A 6,000-nucleotide genomic window follows, 5' to 3' on the forward strand; every position below is an offset into this window, starting at 1 on the left:
GCTATTTTTGAAAAATCGTCAAAATGTGGCGCAAATCATTGAATATATATATATTTCAGAGCGAACATTTTTAACTAATATGTAGTTCTGGAGGGTCCCTGGAACTACATATTTTGAGATGGGTGGTCCGTGGCACAATAGAGATAATTCTGGGGGTCCTTGACATGAAAAAGGTTGAGCACCACTGACAGAAAAATGTTTTCTGTTTTTTTTATCGACCTCAGTCCAAAATGGGTTAATGTCCCCCCCGCCTATATATGGATGCACACTATAGCCCTTCACCTTCCCAAGGATCAATCTCTCCGCAATGCTTCCCTCGCGGTCTATAAAGCGATTTGATCCTGAATGAAGATAACAATACAAAATGGCGCGTGGACTGCCCGCCCGCGGCCCTCCCTCAAGCTGATGATTCTCATGTTTACTGTCAAGGTTTTTAAGGTTTGATAACCTGGTATCTACATGTTTCAAATTGTCATTTTCTTTTATATCACAGTAGTGAAAATAGCTGATTTGCGATCTCATATACAGGGTACATTGTTTATTTACACTACCTGAAAACAGGAAAGCATCTGTGTGTTCGTGCCGCTATGACCATGTAGATCTTCTATTTTTTTGTAAAACCGTAAACATTTTGTGCAAATATTTGAATATTTATGTATTCCCCCCCCCCCCCCCCCCCCCCTCTAGGATGCCTGGGGGTCCCCAGACAGACAGACCGCACGTTGACAAACAGTGCCACACTATTATGGCCCACATGCACTAGCCTGGATAATAAGCCAGACTCAAATCACACTGTCGTGTGGTATTTGAGTCTGGAGATGCTGTGTATGGATCTTGTTTCCCGGGGGGCGGGTTCAAACATTTTCTCTTTGACGCAATTGGTCAGAGCTACTGTCAGTCAAAGGTCTCAAGCATTGAACGTCACTGTACCAAAGCCCGCCCATATTGCATACCGTGTCCCGATTGGCCACACCAGTTCTCTGGTGTAGGAAATGGGCGTACAATTGAGCCTCTCCAGACCGTAATCCGCCGGCAGGCAATTGTTTTTTTGCCAACGGCTGATTCGGTCTGGCTTATTAGCCAGGCTACACATGTACAGCTCCGATTCACGGGTCCATTTGGTGACATTAGCTCTCTGAGTTACAAAGGGAGAAAGTAACACTGGGGATTTGTACTATACGTGCCATCCTAACACAAAGCCATGAAACCTGATGCTGTACGTTAGTTTTCTAACTCGATATCTGATAATATATAATACAGTTTGGTGGTGAAATGTCAAGGTCATCTAGCAATGTGCAATGCAGCTCAACTATATGTCTTCTAGGATGGAAGTAAATTGAGTGTCTAGGGCACACTGGAGGGTATGGAGTCATGGTGTCGTATCTCTTTTAACTTTTTTATGTTTTTGTTGTTTTGCTTAAAGGGATAGTTTTTGTTTTGTCTTTTTGCTTCAAGCACCTGGACTACATTTGCTACTACTTCTAGTCGCCAATGGGAGACTTACCCATAAAACCCATACTCAGTCATTCTTGTTTTCTGTTGATTACTCACCCCATGGAGACCTGAATTCATGGATATCTTTTTTGTTTTTTTAAAGGAGGCTCTTTGTGTCTCCATAGGGAGACAACATTGAATGTCGAATTGCCATCAAAGGCGTAAGAAGAAATGGCACCCTTTTCACATTGGCCTATTATAGCGCCACCAGGAGGCCACAATAACCTACTGTACCTGGCCTGGTGGTGACCCGAGGAGCACTTAGTCTATTCAATTATACTGTTCAATGTTCGATCCCAAAATGGGACTTGGTATAGGGCTGGTCAATGTATCAATATCATGATAATGAGACTCCATGTTAAGTCTTCTGGGATATTGTAATATGATGATATCTGGCAAAAGTGTTTTGGGCGGGAACCCCTTTTGGTGTTAGCATTATGTTATGCTTTAGCTACTGAAAAATAGCAGATCTACAAGCTCATAGCGCGGCACTCGGTGCCGCGCTATGAGCTTGTAGATCTGCTATTTTTGAAAAATCGAAGAACGACTGACATAGAAACATAGCTTTTTCAGAAAACTGTCATTTTCCAACAGACATTTTTAGAATCTGATCTCAGGCCTAAATGGGTGAAGGCGTATTTGGTGCCGTGTCCACAGAGAGCGCCTTTTGGGCTGGCCGTACCAGTCTTGCCATGCATTTTTACGGTATAAAGACGCGCTGGTTTGCTCCTCTTCCCAGCGCCCGAGCATCACGATTCAGATTTAGTTATACCCTTCATGGCAGGAAGGCACTTTTGTGCGTTGGGCTCTGAGGGAGCGAGGCTGTTTTGCAGGTGTACAATTGCATTCTGCCGGCAGTCGTGGCAGACGACTGTGGGAACGCAGCCAGCTCTTGTCACGACCGCATGGTTACACTTTCACAAGTGGATGAATGTGAGAGGAAGGTGAGGGCGCGGCACCCGGGGCTATCTCTGTGCCAGTCCCCTGGGGAGGCATGGCCGGGCCAAACTGGAAATCACTGTCACACGCAGGGCTAGCTGGGGCACGCCGTCATGCCCCCGAACGCTGTCCCCCATCCCTGCATGGCACGACGACCCTGCACGACACTGTCTGATATAAAGCATATTGAAAGCTTGGTGTGTGTGTGTGTGTGTGTGTGTGTGTGTGTGTGTGTGTGTGTGTGTGTGCGTGTGCGTGTGCGTGTGTGCGTGTGCGTGTGCGTGTGCGCGCGCGTGTGTGTGGTCTTCAGAAGGACGTGTGTGCATGCATGTGCCCCTGTGTGTGCACGTGAAATATCATCGTAATGAGATTTCTTCCCCACTGGGCATTTCTCACCATTAGGCAGCCCGTGATGAAGAACCAGTTATTAGGCGTTCCTCGCTTCATGGGAGATGTAGCATGTAGTTCCTCGTCAAGCTGCTAATTCTGTGCTAAACCAAGAGGGAATGCATTTTATGTTCATCACGGCGCACTGCAGCCCACAGACATTGTTATTTCATGGCCGTTGGCCACAATACTAATGCATTACAGTGTTACTAACCTCAGATCCAGGGCTTGCTTTGTCATAAAGAACAGTGAGAAGTGGATAGAAAGCTGACAGTATAGCGGGGGAGGCAAGGCAAGACTATAGTTTATTTGTATAATTCAATGTTTTTGACACAAAACATTAAACCTTGCATTGTGTTTTAAACCTGCACACTTTTGGTCAAATTTGACCCGTGATTTAGCCGACTGAAGTCATGCATTCATAATATCCATGTAAGCACTACTTAGATTCTTAGTCGGGTTAGTGTTATTGGGTTTCATCTTTCAATATAGCTCAATCAATTTAAAAAATTTTACAATTCACTGATTTCCTATAATGAAGAAAATGGATATTATAACACACTTCCAAAATGAATTACTCATTTTAGTTTTTTAAATGAATATTATGAACAATAGTGATATCGGGTCAAAATGGACCCATATACATGTATGCTGTTTCTGAGGATATCATGAAGCCTTGTTCCAATTAAAGAAATGTAAAGGGTACTTCTTACATATTTAAACTTGAAGAGTCGGGTCAAAAATTACCCTTAATGGAACGGTTAAGCAAAGACAACACTGACACATTTGAATTCAGTAAAAAAGAACCAAATATACTATAGTGCAGAAGGATAATTAAAGTATCTTTAATAAAAGGCAGTGAGGATTTTAGCTGTGATTTAAAGGACCACTTCACCACTTTTCAACCTAATAGGTACTCAGTAATAATCATGATAAAATGGCACAATTTTTCTACTCGGTCTGTGTCTCATGGGAGGGCTGTGGCCTTTCAGAAACCCGTCCACCAGTGACATCATCGATGGGGAATACAAGCAAATAGAAACTGCAGGCTTTCTAGTCCTGAAAAGTTGCAATGTGAAAATGGAAGCCATCGTTCTCACGATAATAATAATCTAAACATTGTTGTAAAAAACAATCTGCCTAACGATGATGTCACTGGTGGACAGGTTTCTGAACTGCCCACAGCCCTCCTATGAGACACAGACTGAGTAGAAAAAAATTGTGCCATTTTAACATGATTATTACTGAGGACCTATTATATGAAGATAGGTTGAAAAGTGGTGAAGTGGTCCTTTAAAAGAACAGAGTTTAAGCAGACATTGAAGAATTTAACCCGAATAGGCTCAGTCAGTGTTGTGGTGTGGTCAAAATCCTGACTGGAGAGGATATCAAAAGCTATGGGTCTATATAATTGTTCATTATAGTGACATGTCTAGATCGTTCTTTTTTTGAAGAGAGGCTTGATGACTGCTGTGTTCAGGGCCTGTAAGGAAGCAACCTGATTGAAGTTATGTGTTGACGATGTGTAGAAGATCTGAGGCCATGTATGCAATTTCAAAACATTTGCTGTTGGCAGAATATCAGGCGAGAAGAGGAGTTGAGGGTGGATTTCAGTTGTTGCATGATGTCCTCCAAGCTCTCATAATGATCAAATACAATTGTGTCATGGTATTTCTTCTTCTTTTTTTTAAGTGGATACTCATATCTAGAACCCAATATGTACAGTTGGAGGCCATCGATATTGTCCTTTTCTTTTTGCTGAGGTTTGTGTGATCTGCGCAAAAGGACAGTTAACACATTTTGGGCGGGAACCCCTTTTGGTGTTTTAAACATTATGTTATAATTTAGCTATTGAAAAATAGCAGATCTACAAGCTCATAGCGCGCCACCGAGTGGCGCGCTACGAGCTTGTAGGTCTGCTATTTTTGAAAAATCGTTAAAATATTTATTTCAGAAAACTGGAGGATTTAGAAGGATTTTTTAAAATTTTGAGGTCAGGCCTAAATGGGTCAAATGATAAGGGACAATATCCGTGGCACCCAACTGTACATGGAGGCAAATTCATTGCAGGCTCTAGTGGATACACATTCAGAGGTTACTGACACATAACAGCAGGGTTTGTTAGCCTGTCGACGGTCTCAAACAAAGCATGTGCATAATTCTTGGTTTTGGCAGTGATGTGGTGCAACCACTCCATTACACAGTCATGTGTGTCCCTGGGTCTGGCTGTCCCTGGGTCTGTCTGTCCAAGCACGAAAATAGCTTGTTTGGTAACTCTTGTCATTTCTCGACTGTTCCGGATGCGGGGTGGCTCGCCGGAACCGGGTCAGCCCTCTGGCCGCATTCCTGGGGGTCTGGATGTTCCAGGGACCCCCACACGGTATAACGCTGTCATTTCTCAACCGCTTCGGACGCGGGGCGGCTCGCCGGAACCAGGCCAGCCCCCTGGGCACGTTCCTGGTGGTCTGGATGTTCCGGGGACCCCCCAGGGACCCCCGGGGACCCCCACATGGTACTCTGTCATTTCTCGACCGTTTTGGATGCGGGGCGGCTCGCCGGAACCGGGCCGCCACCCTGGCCTGTGGTCTGTGGGTCTGGAACTTCCGCGGACCCCCCGGGGACCCCCACACGGAGTTGCACCACTCACTTCACACGGGTGTGATTTTTCAGCTCTGAATTATAAATGTGCAGCCTCACCAGGTGCACGCGTCAATAGTGGCACGCGTCAATAGTGTCCAGTGTCCACGTTAAACCACCAACTAGTGAAACAAACATGGTGACTAAAAAACGAATTAAAACTAAACTGAAATTTTAAAACATGAAGGTTAAAACGAAATAGAAACTAATGAAGAATTCAAAACCATAATAGCCGGTTGCGACAGTACAGTACAGCTGTTCTATAATTGGGGAGGACTTTTGACTTCAGCGCTACGCAGTCGCGTGCGTGCGCGTGTGTGTGTGTGTGTGTGTGTGTGAGCGTGTGTGTGCGTGAAGGTCCCTCTATCACAATAATTCATTACAGGATTAATTAGCCTTGGATTGTGCAGTGGACCCAAAAATCTGTGTTATAAAACTAAATCCATAGCTACCCCTATTAACATCCTACACCTGTTCTCTGTCTCTGTGTCTGCTTGTCCGTCACCGTTCACAGGTCCGTCTCGTCCACAGAAGGTGGACGAG

The sequence above is a fragment of the Electrona antarctica genome (assembly GCF_951216825.1).
Source record: "Electrona antarctica genome assembly, chromosome: 23".
Lineage (NCBI taxonomy): Eukaryota > Metazoa > Chordata > Actinopteri > Myctophiformes > Myctophidae > Electrona > Electrona antarctica.